Raw genomic sequence first — 13,932 nt, 5'->3', positions numbered from 1 at the left:
ATAGATAGATGATAGATGATAGATAGATGATAGATAGATAGATAGATAGATAGATAGATAGATAGATAGATAGATAGATAGATAGATAGATATAAACAATGCAATGTAAGATGGTTGTTCTGCATCCCTTTTTTGTTCTCTGAGCTTTCGTTTAGGCTGTCCGCAGTACCAGCTGCATTGGCAGCATCCATCAGAACAGCACTGGGAGTGACAAGATAATTTGAAGTCAGAGCTATCCTGGAAGCAAATGAATCAGTAAACAAGTTAGAATGATCCTTTGGGTTAGACTCATGCTTTTAAAAAAAGATGACTTAAAAGTTTTTTTTTTTTTTACTATTTCCATTTCTGGCACATTTTGCTTCATCGCTAGTGGCAGCTCCATTCCAGATGATTTTAGGCTTGGGATACCCAGTGTCTTGGGGTGAAACACTTTTCTGGCTGCCTGCTTGGCCCCTCCCTGGGACCCGAACCTTCACATCCCAGCTCACTGGGCCCCTCCTCTTCTCTTGAGGACCTGATCTCTGTTCCCCCATCTCACCAGGATCTACCTTGGGGCCATTCAGCTCCAGTTCCCCGATCTCCCATTCCTTTGACCACCCTCTCCAAGGCATCTTTGTGGGGTGCATGACATTGGGGATGGTGGGTTGTTTTTCCATCGAACCTGCTGAGCCACAGATTTTCCAAGGGTTTGGTGTCTCCGCTATGCGAGTGTGACGGGAAAACAGTTGAATCTCTTCCACATATAATGTTCAACTGTCCCTTACATAGCATAGCCAGGACTAAATTCCTGGGTCCTGCTTTACTGCGCTTGGTTGGCAGGCCTGTTGAGTCACATGCCGCACTGCTTTTGCAGGATACAGATCCTTCTGTAACTCTGCAGGTGGCGAGATTCCTGAATGCGATTATCTCACACACAAAAACCACCAAAAAACAACATCAACAACAAAAACTAATCAGACAGTTATGATGAGAGTGCATAACGGATCTCGTCTCCAGTTCTCCTTTTTCTGTGAACCGTCCCTTGGATCTTTCTGGGCCCCAAGCTGTTATTTGTCACTGCTCAATGACCCACCCTTGCATCGTGGTGTTCCCCTTCTGTTGTTAGATGTATTGGTTTTTATGTTTCTGTGCTTTTATGTTTGTACATATTTTATGGGCTAATAGCCGTAAATAAATAAATTTGAAATAAATTTGAATTTGGGGATGGTGGGAGTAACCCCAGGAGAAATATGGCTCATCATGTGAATGATTGGTCTTTGCCTTGCCTAATAAGGATAGCTATGCTGGGGCTAGACAACAGAAGTAACAAATGCTTGTTCCATTTCTGCATTAAAAGAGATGGTCCTTACTAAAGAATCCATCATTTGAACCCTCTGATAGAAATCACGATTGTCCAGTATACAACATTCCATTACTGGACAAAATATTTGTGGAGGTGTGAGGCTGAGCTCCACGTTTTCCTTGATGATGTTAATCATCTAGATTTCTTAAAGTTAGGTTGCTTTAGGGTAGCATCCAGAACCTTCATTCAGGCGGCCTGCAGTATTTCTGTAAAATTGCAATTAAAAATCATGCAGATTCTAGCACAGCACATTACAGTTGCTACAACAGGCAGAAAAACCATTAAGTGATCTACCAAGGCCCTCAGCAATTTTTAAGAGAACTGTTGGGGGAAATAGTTTGGAAACCACTGCCTTAGTGCACATTGTAAGAGGTGACCCTGATTTTGCTGGACCTCTCAGGGACATTTGATCCCACCAAGTAGATAGCATATTGTCCAATAATTGGAAGATGTGTTCATATTTCACCAAGCGCTTTGGGCATGAATTCTTAAAATCACTGTAATAGGCAAACTCGGCCCTCCATATGTTTTGGAACTACAATTCCTATCATCCCTAGCTAACAGGACCAGTGGTCAGGGATGATGGGAGTTGCAGTCCCAAAGACATCTGGAGGGCCGAGTTTGCCTGCTGTAATCAAAGATCTTTGAGCAGTAGTTTCACTTAGGTTGCAATCCTATTCACACTTACTTGGGAATGTAGTGTATGAACTCAGCATCCAGGTAGGCATGCATGGGATCAGGGACATCACCTTTAAAATGAAAGCAAAATCATCCCCAAAGGGCTTCAGAAGCACAGCCTACTTCTGAAATTTTAGAAGTCCTTCAGTGTAAATACTGCAAAGCATTGATAAGTCAGTTTATCAAAGCTGCCCTCAATGTTTTAATTGGATGTTCTGTCATATTCTCAACCCAAATCATGACCTTGTAGCCACCCTGCCATAACATGGTTATGGTTGAGTAGTGCAGCTGCTGTATTTCTGATTTAAACATAACCTCTTTTTTGAAGTGTGAAATTTGGCATGCTTTGACACTCTTGAATTCATTCCAGGCCCAGCTGGAAAGATGCCATTGACTATAACACAGGCAGAATCTGGCCCTAAACCAGAGGATATTTTTATTTTTATTTATTTCAGCCTCCCCATCCCATACTTCTATGAATTTAGATTAAGTATTGTCATGCAAATTTTCAAATGATTTATTTTTTTAAAAAATCAAAGATCTGAATATCAAATAAGGAATGGTAATATTTTAAGAACCACACTGAAATATTAACAACTAACTCAATAGGAATTCAAAATGATATTTGCTAATGTTTCCTGGTCTTGATAAGAAAGGGAAGTTATTTTGTTTGCATAAATCAAGTAAGTGGTAGACAATATATTAACAATTATGGTCACAATCAAACTGAATTTCCTTTGTTTGGATAAATAGGAACATAGGGACATTACATTATGGGCATGATCCAAGTGAAATTAGACACTTTATTTTAGCTCAGTTTCAGAGAGAGGATTTTAAGCATACAATACTCTCAGTGCCCCAAGGAATCCAGAGCTAAACACTTGTTTTTTTGCCCTCTCAGTTAAAATGCATGAATAATCCATATGTTTATAGCTGTTCTAAGGAAATTGACAGAACTGAGGGACCATCCACACTTCTGCTTGCCCTGTTGTTTCCCCCTGGGGAAACCTGCTGTTTACCGCTGAATCGGAGAAAATGTCAGTTGAGTTTTACTCCGCGTTGATGCTTGCTCTGATTTAGCACTAAAGAGTAAGTTTTCTGGGGGAAAGCAGTGGGGCAAAGTAAAACTGCTCTGACCCATGATTTCTAGTAAAGTGTTGAGCCCTTGCAAAGTATTCCTCCTCCTTCTTTTCATCCGTGCTTGCTGACTGAGAGAACATTTTTGCCTCTTTTTAATAGGAGGAGATTGCAAGGACCTCTTACCCCTTACAGCTTAAAATGACTGACAGAAATTTTGTGCCTCAGCTCTCTATTTTGTCCCTCCCCATTCAGCTCATTACCGTTCGAAGGGCCTGTCATTGACAGGCCACCTGCAATGTTCTGTTATGTTACACTTGTGCTCCCAATCATTCATTACCTCCTTCCATCACTTAATTAACTTAAGGAACACAAGCTGGGTTAAAATGCTTTTGCTGGACGCTAAGCCAATGCGGTGCCATACCTGTTCAGGTGCATGAATAAGGCAAGAAGGAAAGGCTGCCACACACTAGCAGTGTACATGCATTGGATGAAGATTGTCCCAGGTTCAGGCTTAAGCATCTTCAGTTCAAAAAGGATCAGGTAGCTGGTGATGGCAAAGGCTAGAAACCTGGGAGAGCTATTGCTGGTCATAGAAGACACTACTGGACACAAGGCAACTCCTATGTTCCTTTGTGGGAAGGAAGCAATTATTAGAATACGTGTGAATAATGGTTCACAAGTGAAGTTGCTGAGAAAACTTTGGATCATCTCTGCCTCCCAGGTAGATCCCATTGGTGTTGGGAGGCGGTAGCAGCAGGGATCCAGTTGTTATAAGGAATGACCTGGTAGTGCACGGGTGGGCAGCCTATGAACCTCCAGATGTTGGTGAACTACAATTCCCACCTGCCCCAGCCAGTATTGCAAGTGCTCTGGGATTATGAGAGTTGCAGTTCAGCAACGTGGAGGATCATAGGTTCCCCGCCCCCAAGGTAGTACCCTACAATTCAAAAACTGTTTACAATTTTCTGTATATATGATCTATTAAAGTGGGAGCATAATAATGTGATAGGAATGTATTACCACTCATGGTGAACTTGATCAATTTCAAAATTGCATTGGCCCCATACTAGATTTAACCTTGCTTGCTTTCTTGGCTTTCACAGCCAGCAGAAGCAAACAGCTGTTTTTCCTCTGGGAAAGTTCTTTTGTTTTGAGTAGCAGAAGCTCGTTTCCCATCCCGGAACTGGCTGCACTGTAGAATAAAAATGAAAACTGTATTTTTAACAGTTTGGGGTCCTGCTACTTGAAATGTGTGCCTGCGTACTGTGAGTGCTGCACAATGTGAATGGCCATGCAAGGAACTGAGGAGAGGTTGTCGTTTAATGTGTAAAAACTACAGAGAGTGAAATTTTGAACTAAAGTATTGAGGCAAATAATGGACCTCTGGCTGCAGACATCAAACAACAGAACTGTTTTGAAAGTTAGAGAAATGTTCCTCTGGACTTTAAAAAAAAAAAACCCTTCCAAATACTGAAAACTATTTTTACCCTCTTCCTGCAAGATATTAACAAAATAATTTCTGAGCATAATTTTTATTTTGGGGTGTGTGTTAAAATTGCTTTAAAGGAAGAACTGAATATTTAAGACACATGTTAATGTGTGTGCATTGTGTGTTTTAATTTAATCTTAAGATCAGTTAGCCACATTTTAGCATCACTTTGTGATTTTTTTAAAGTCCCTACATAAATTCTTCAACATTTTAGTGCATGCTTCTTTCTAATATATTCAGTTTTGTATGCCATTTTGCCCAATGCACGCAGTTTACATGCAGTTTCCTCAAATACAGTGGCACCTCGGGTTACATACGCTTCAGGTTACAGACTCCGCTAACCCAGAAATAGTAGCTTGGGTTAAGAACTTTGCTTCAGGATGAGTACAGAAATCGTGCTCCGGTGGTCTGGCAGCAGCAGGAGGCCCCATTAGCTAAAGTGGTGCTTCAGGTTAAGAACAGTTTCAGGTTAAGAACGGACCTCCAGAACAAATTAAGTACTTAACCTGAGATACCACCTCAGTGCATTTTGGTGTCCTATTTCAGTCCGTGCATTTTTGTACACTTTTTGATGGGTAACTGCACTGAAAAATTCAGAGACGTGTGCATTTCAAAGCATGTCTGAGTTCTTGTTTACATTTGGGAAGAACAGATGAGGTAGTTTCATGCGAATGGACCTGAATTTCTCCACATACCTATGTGTGTATTATGCCATCAGGTGATTACGTACAGAAACCTGGTCCAGCTTCTCATTCAAACCACTTCACGGGGTTTTCTAGGTTGAGTTGGAGGCTACCACAAGGCTGCAGAGCTGCTTGCTTCTCTAAGATTTTATGCTTTAAATATTAGCCTTTTTAGAAAGTGCCCCCCCCCCCACGTCTTGATATTAACTTCCTTTTATCTGTTTGTTCTTGAGTAACCTAGTCTAAATAGGTTTGTTTAGTCTTGGTTGTCTTATATACAAAGGGTGTTTCCGATGGAGTAAGTGCATATGTATTTGTGTATTTATTTTATATTGTATTTCCTTGTGCACATCTGATGATCCAGCATCTCCCAAGAGACTTGGCTTTATGAGAAAATAGTGATATGCTCTAAGCGGATGTTAGTGATAAGCTTGAGTTTTCTCTTTGGCTGGAGGTTTTGGGGGCAGTAAGAGTTCTCATAGGCGCTCAGTCTCAGGTTTTCTGGGGGTTTGTGTTATCCTTTTTTACCTGCGGACAGTGTGTGGCTTGTTAATTCTTGCCTTCTCTGAACTGCAAGTCATGAATTACAGCTGTAGATTTAGCCGACTGAGAGGAAGGAATTTGTCTGCTGTACAGTAAAAGGAAGTATTTGCTGTGTTATTGTAGCACATGGCCCCTTGCCATTTTTGATAAAGCATTTAAGCGTCATGCACCCAAAGTCTACTGCCCTCTTGACCCATCATCAATCATCAGTTGTACAGTGAGGTTACATGAAACAGTAGCCCAATAGGAGAGCCATTGTTTTAGCATTGCACAACTTTTCTGGAAACGGAAACTCCAGACAAAGCACCCTAGATCACTCATTTTTGCTCTGCGTTAACCTAACGCTGATCTATTGCATTGCAGAGAGGCAAACAAGTTAGTAATTGGGAGGCTGAAATTTGTTCTGCTATGTAAATTGTGTATGGGAAGAGACCATTACTTGAATTCTTAAAACAACAACAATAAAAATAATAAAAAGAAGATACCAAGAAGTATTCTGTAGTTACCATACCAAATGAATGCAAATTCAAGAAAATGAATGGGCCTTCAATAAATCACCTATGCTATCATACAGAGTTTCTGTTAAAAAGGCTTCTTTTTCCACAGTGCAGTCCTTGATTACAGTTGTATGAATTCTTGTTCTGGCTATTTATTGGAATTGTTGGTTTGATTATGTAAAATGCTGTCTTCTTGTTGTTCTTATACCCTGTTTCTTCTTTATAAATAGACATTTTATTGTTGCAAACTTCCATGAGTTTATTTCTTTTGTTTTAAAAACTTACACGTTTCTTTTTTATATAAAGAAAAGAATGAATATAATCTTCTATAGATGAGATTTGTTGTGTTCAGTGGGTCTTACTCCCAGTTATCTGTGTACAGGAGGAGAATTCTAGATATATTTTTGAATGCAAAATAAACAGAACTCCATTTCATCATTTCTGATGCTTGACAGAAATAGTTTACAAATAAGAGTAGTTCCAGTAAAAGTTTCAGAGTTGTATCTAATGCTGAACAAGGGGACTCCCCCTTCTTCTCCCTGCAAGTCCCTAAAATCTGCTTTGTGGAGTTCCCAGCTGCCTCAAGCAGATTTTGAAAGTGTCTTTGAAAGTTACGTTGTGGAGGCAGAAATCTGTTGTGTGAGTGGAACAGCAGCGGGTCTCAACTGCATGTTTCAGGAGACTACTTAATTGCAGATGCCTGTGGTATTCCTTCTAACATATCAAACATATTTTTTCAGCATATATAATAGCAAAGCAACTTAAGGCCAAACATATTTTCATGTGATATGGCTATTTCTTGTCTTTCAGGAACGACTGCCACTAAAGGTATGTCCCTGGTATTTCTGGAATGTGTGAGGGGTCTTTGACAAGGAGAGTGGCTCTTTAGTTGAATACTGTACCAGATTCTTAGAATTTAAAAATACATAAATCTGAAAGCTCATCTTGCTCATTCTGGAGCCAATTGAACTTTGTTAAGTGAGGAGTGTTGCTCAAAACAAAGGACTCTTGAGAAGTATTGCAGTTGTGTGGACAGACTTTTCGTAGTATATTTACCCTACCAAAGTTTAAAATTGCAGTAGCTCATTGTGCAGAGCACATTTTTATAAATGGTTTCTAAATATTTGTGGCAGCCATTCACTATCCCAGCCAGGGCTCCTTCTGTTGTACTTTTCCCCTCTGTGTTGTTGGGCTTAGGGTATATATGAATTGCATAACAATGAGTGGAGATACACATTATTGAATAGTTACAGTGGGGTGTTTAAAAGTCAAAGCACTCAATGTGAGAATGCAGTGGGCTGTGTGAGAGAATTGGAGGGAAAGTGTTGTGTGCCTTGAAATAGCGGAGGTGTTACAGGACCCACCCACCTTGCCATGCCCTTTACACCGATACCCACCTAAGGTGTACAGCAAGGCTGGGGAAACTTTGGTTCTGTGAGGCAAATTTGACAGGTGGGCTGCCAAAGCAAACTGTGGCTTTACCACCCAATCAGCTGATGAACAGTAGAGCCGAAGCCTGCTTTAACTTGCTAACACGCACTTTGAGGCATCTCCTGCTGCTCCACATCTGACATCCTATATGTTGTCAGATGTGGGGGCAGGTGGGCATGGTTTGGAGGAGACAGCCTCATGGACAACCTTTGAACCCTGGTGCCTCTACCCCTTTGCTTCAAGTGCCTTTGCAAGTCATCTGTCACCAAGCCATAGAATACGCATATGATAGCAAGCCCCAACAGATCAACGCAACGTAGACTACAACTGTGCCACAGTCCAAATGGAGGAAATAACCTGCATGCAGAGCAGATGCTTGAAGAAAGTGAACCAGGACACTGACTACATGACCACCTGGTTCACATGTTAGAGTAAGTCCTAGTCTGAGCAAACGATGGTTTCCCATGAACAGGCAGCCTGCTGCTGCATTCTGCTCATATTGCACCCACCCCACTCCTGCAGTTTCCAAGCCAGGAAGAAAGAAACGAGAATGCTAGCATAGCTCGTGGTTGCTTTCTTCCCAAACCAACCAGGAGGAGAGCCTGAGTGTTTGGTACAACAAGGCTGGTTTAGACTGTGGCTTACCATGACATGCAAACTGGGCCGTAGTGATGCCACGCTCAGAATCAAGGTATTAAGCATATCTGTGTGACGGCTCATCAGTTCTGCTGATTTCATGGAGGATAGGAGTGGGAGCAATGGGCATAATATAGCCACGTGTTCCAGATATGAGTGTAAGCGAACAGTATATTTGTGTATGTGAGCTGGGCTCTAGCGTGCAAACTTAATTCTTTGAGTTGGATCCAGAACAAGGTGAGCATGAGCCTGCTCATACAGCCAGGCTTTTCTGTCTCCCCCTGCCCTGCACCACAGCTCCCCATACCCTACTCTTGAGGTTAAGGGGCCCTCTGGAATGATGTGTGAAGGGGCACAGGGGTCTGCAATGGGATGGGGGGGTGAACTAGGCCACTATTGCAGAAGTGGAAGTTCCTTTTCATACATGCACAAGTGAGTCATCTCTGGATCCAAGTTACTGAAAGGTATTGTGTTTGAGATGGCATTGAGTGATGCGAAGTGCCTTCCTCTAGCTTTGGGATAGTTTGATGGCGAATGACCGTCAAAGCACAATAAGCTTGCGCATGTGAATGTATGATTTAAAAGGTACAATATAGATTCTGGTAGATAATGCAGGATTCTTTTTTAGCACTTTGATCATGAATGGTCTATGCCTTAATTGACATAGGTGTCATTGATGTTTCTAAAATGCATTGTATTAAATAAGTTTTAACTCTGGTTAATTTTGCCATACTTTTTAATTTTCAGTGTTGCTCGTGTTTATAAATCTTTTAACTGAGCACATTAAAAAGGTAATTAAATTGTCATTCTAATTTATGCCATTCCTGAAGTCAATCACCTAATTAAACTGAAAGAGCAGAGAAGTAGTAGTTTCATAAGTATTTATTAAATAGCGCAACATTAATTATGCAGAACGTTCAAATGAAGTAAAATCGGAAGGGAATGAAACTGCCATGACAAAAGGTCTTTCTGTCACTGCTGAGCCCTCCTTCTTAATAACATGACTTAAAAATAAAAAATAAATAAAATTGTCCAGTAGCACCTTAGAGACCAACTAAGTTTCTTCTGGGTATAAGCTTTCATGTGCATGCACACTTCTTCAGATACCTAAAATTATGACTTAAAAATATATTACTGATACAATTAATGAAATGAAATTTGTGAGAAATTATTATGGTAGTGTGTTTGGCATGAAATGCAGAATACATATAAAAAGACAAGAAGGAGCAAAAATTGTGGGAAAGTTACAGTCTAACAGCACTATATGCTCAGATATTCGTGCCATCGAGTTCAGTGGAACTTTCTTTATAATTTTAAAAACACTGTTAAGTGTGAGCTCATAAACTCTGGTGAAAGGGGAGTTCCCCACAACAGCATTAAAGTTAAATCAGGAGTAGGGCTTTGTCTTCCAATTCTGCTTGCTAGAAATTCCTCAGAATGGAATTTCTTACTGAGATGATGTTTGATTAACAGTACCATCCTAACAGTGGATAGTGTTACCCTAAGTTTTACTCAGAATAAACCTGCTGAAATTAATGAACATGACTAAGTTAGGTCCATTAATTTTGATGGGACTACAGTGGTACCTCGGGTTACATATGCTTCAGGTTACATAGGCTTCAGGTTACAGACTCCGCTAACCCAGAAATAGTACCTCGGGTTAAGAACTCTGCTTCAGGATAAGAACAGAAATTGTGCGGTGGTGGCACGGCAACAGCGGGAGGCCCAATTAGCTAAAGTGGCACTTCAGGTTAAGAACAGTGTCAGGTTAAGAACGGACCTCTGGAACGAATTAAGTATGTAACCAGAGATACCACTGTACTCTGAATACCACCCCATGTCTATTCAGAAGTTAGTCCTATTGAGTTTATTGAGGTTTACTCCCATAACCAATAGGTTTCTGTTAGGATTGCATCTTAATACAACTGCAGTATTAAAATGTTAAGGTTTTTTTTCTGATTCCTATGGGTATAGAATTAGTTGCAGACCCAAACCCTCTGGCTAAACTTTGTGTGCATCATGATTTCTGTTCTGAGCTTCTCTTTTCTGGAACTGTCTCCCAGTTGAGATGCCGTGAAGCAGCCTCTGCTCCTGGAAGTAGAGCAGCAACAAAACCAGTGGTGCTGTGTGGTCCTGAAAGTGCCTTTGGGGTCATGACTGTTATGATGTATTGTTTTGCAGAGAACCATAATGTGTGTCTCTGACTTAATCTTAGCTAATGGTTTCAAGAAGGAAGGACTTAAGGTTAACATTTTCTTCAACGATAGCAGTCATTCTGAAAGGCAATGCCTTCTGACTGTACAAGCTTTAGCAGGTTTTTGAATGTTGCTGTTGTGTTGGCAGCACCATTGCATGATGCTATAAAACTGAAAGTTGAAATAACAAGGTGAGAATTGCTTCATGAACTGTAAGCCGGATGTGGCTGTTTATTCAAGTAAAACATGAAGCTTGAGACTCCAGTGTAATATCTCTTTGAAGGGCCTGAGGAAAGCTGCTTTGTCTTCTATTTGACCATCACAGCTGCACAAATTTATTGGTATTGCTCATGATAAATGCATAAAGTGTATAACCACAGCAAAACGTTATTGTTACTCAAAGTCCCAGGGCATGGTCTGAACACACATGAAGCAGCAACCTTGCTGAAGGTACGTGGGCCTGGGCTGATAATCAGTGTCTGGTGGGAGACCTCCTGGAAGAAAGGATTGAAGTGTGTGTGTGTGTGAAGCCCAATATTATAAGTGACAAACGTTGCCCATGGAATGGAATTTGACATTTGCATTTTTCCTTTCCACAAATCAGCATGGAATATGTTTGTGTGCTTCCTTGTGCCAGTTTGTTGTGGACTTGGTTCTGTTCATGCATGAACATTTTTTGCAACTTCCACACAACATCATCCTCATCAAAACAACATGGCATAGTTTCCCCCATTAGGTTTCCCATTTACAGTAGCTTAATCAGTTATCCCGGATTTGCAGAGACAGCCTGAGTTGGATTCACAATTAATGAAGCACCATGGAAGCAAGAGTCACTATTCCATATACAGTGTTTATTACTTATGATTCAACACACACGTCCCACGGCAAATTGAAGCCGTTGCACATATGGTTAATTTGAAGCCCGCAGCCACTAAGTCATGTTGATTTCAGTTGAGCCCAAGTTTGGGACTGGGAAGCACTTTGCATAGTTAGACTGATATACACGTTGCTGGTAATGAAATAATACACATTTCATGAAAGCCCTTTAAACTTTTGTTAATCATGCAGCAACTTCAATGTAGCAGCAGTAGATATGTACACATGCAGTTCCAAGCCATAAGTAAGGACTTTTTTTGTTAAAACAAATAAGGACTGTAAGGATGTGTGTGTGTGTGTGTGTGTGTGTGTATCTGTGTGTGTGTGCACGTGCTAAAATTGTGTTTCCATCGAAACAGATGTTGGACATCCTGCTAATTTCACTGGAATCATGACTTCATGGCATATGTGCAGCTTATAGCCTTATTGCCAGCTGTTGAGCTCTATAATTATGGTAATTTTGTTCTTTCTCCCTGACATCTTCACACTCTTGCGCACATAAAATTTCTGTTACATTCAGAGATGCTCCAAAGCAATGTGATGTGTAAGGAAGGCGACTTCCCCTTTTACTCAGAATAGCATGGGGAAAAGATGAGTAAAGCCTATCAGACTAGTGGAAGTTCAGAGATGACATAAAGCAAGTTGGGTTATATAATGCATTTTAATGGTCAATAAGCCTTTCGGCTAAGCTATATTTTGGCAGCTTAACGCCTGTCTGTTTGTGTCATACTCTGCAGTTATCTCTTTCACAAATAAATTGTTCATGCCATGGTACCGCTAAGCATGTTTTCAGCTTCTTGAGCTAGCATCACACAGATATTCTCTTTTCACATTGATTATTCAGGCATATACACTAGTTTTGTGGTAGTAAATATAGATAAAGTCTCGCTTATTTTTATGGACTTTGAAAACAAGCTGCTTATGCGTTTAGTCACAGGAAATTCCTATTAATAAGTGAGTTGAACACTTAGATTTCCTCTGTTACATCCTTCAAACCAAGAAAGTTGTTATCTATCTCTCATATTTGTACCTCTTAGCTATTTTAACTTCATGTAGAGAGCTCTTTTCAGGTTGTTCTAAGAGAAGGGTAGATGTAAAAAGTGCCATGTAATATAATTAATTACTTTTCATAGGATGGAGGTAAAGGAAAGGCCAAATGCAAGTCAATTTTCTAAAATCATTCCTACTATCATTGGTAAATGTTTTCCAATGGCATGATCCCCAATTAGCACCATATTCTTTGTTTTTAAGAAGGCCATATACTACAATTTCCAATTTCATCTTTTAAAAGTGTTCCTCTTTAAAGGACATGGCATAAATGACCTTGATAAAATGTTCATCTGTAAGATGGGAAAAGACTCTCCCTCACATTGCAAAAATAGCTGGTGTAAGATTCAGACACATTTTCTTTGTGTGGAAATTATTGATGCCCTTTTGTGATACCAAATCAAAGTGTTAGAACTTGCCACATGCCCCAATTAAAATGTGTGGCATTCCAAATTATAGTTAATGAGAACAGATCATGGATTTCCCTGAGCTGTTGACATATGACAGGACATAGTGCTAGCCCAAGACACTTTGCTGCATGAGGTGCAGCATGAAACGAGGCCTACCCCCACCCCTGTCAAAGTGCATAGTACTCAGGGATGACAAGCGATTTAATCCAGTAATCATTTCAAAGTGAACTGTGTCCTAGCTGATGAGTACCAAAGGCAGTCATTTTAACAGATGCACCTCTCTCCCTACCCAGTGGTAAAAATACACAATGAATTAAGTACTTAACAATTTGCTACCTTCATCACACCTGAAATCAGCTGCCTGAGGTGCCTATCTCATTCTCCCTAGTGTTAGGACTGGCCCAGCTGAGGAGGGAAATCTTAAATGTAAAAAGCACAACATTCCAATACAGTGGTACCTCGGGTTACAAAGGCTTCGGGTTACAAACACTTTGGGTTGCAAATTCCACTAACCCGGAAGTAGTACCTCGGGTTGAGAACTTTGCCCCAGGATGAGAACGGAAATTGCGTGGCGGCGGTGGGAGGCCCCAATAGTGAAAGCGCGCCTCAGGATAAGAATGGTTTCGGGTTAAGAACAGAATTAAGTTCGTAACCTGAGTTACCACTGTACAGTGGTACCTCGGGTTACAAACACCTTGGGTTACAAACACTTCGGGTTACAAACTCCGCTAACCTGGAAGTAGTACCTCGGGTTAAGAACTTTACCTTAGGATGAGAACAGTGTACACACTGCTGCCCCACAGAACTCGCAATTTGACAGATGGGGAGACAAACAGAGGAAGAGGAAGGGGTGATGACAGAAGCAGAGCTAACTGGAGAATTGTTTTCAAATGCAGCAGTGCTTGCTCTGAGTAGGGAACGTGGACATTAGCTGAGGCTTTGGCATATCAAGGCAACCAATACTAATGAATGTTATTGTGTGCAATAACATATATAGGTGAGAAATCCTTCCAAAGCCTTCAGTA

The 13,932-nt window shown here is 40.7% G+C and overlaps 1 protein-coding gene across 5 annotated transcripts in view; it reads left to right on the top strand.

Moving 5' to 3' along the window:
* HIVEP2 (HIVEP zinc finger 2) overlaps positions 1–13,932 on the top strand; it is a 135,679-nt gene that overhangs the window by 58,986 nt on the left and 62,761 nt on the right. The window lies entirely within an intron of this gene.

The sequence above is a fragment of the Podarcis gaigeae genome (genome assembly GCF_964106915.1).
Source record: "Podarcis gaigeae genome assembly, chromosome: 3".
Lineage (NCBI taxonomy): Eukaryota > Metazoa > Chordata > Lepidosauria > Squamata > Lacertidae > Podarcis > Podarcis gaigeae.
Note: the sequence above shows the minus strand (reverse complement) of the source record. Positions and strands in the feature narration are given on the sequence as shown.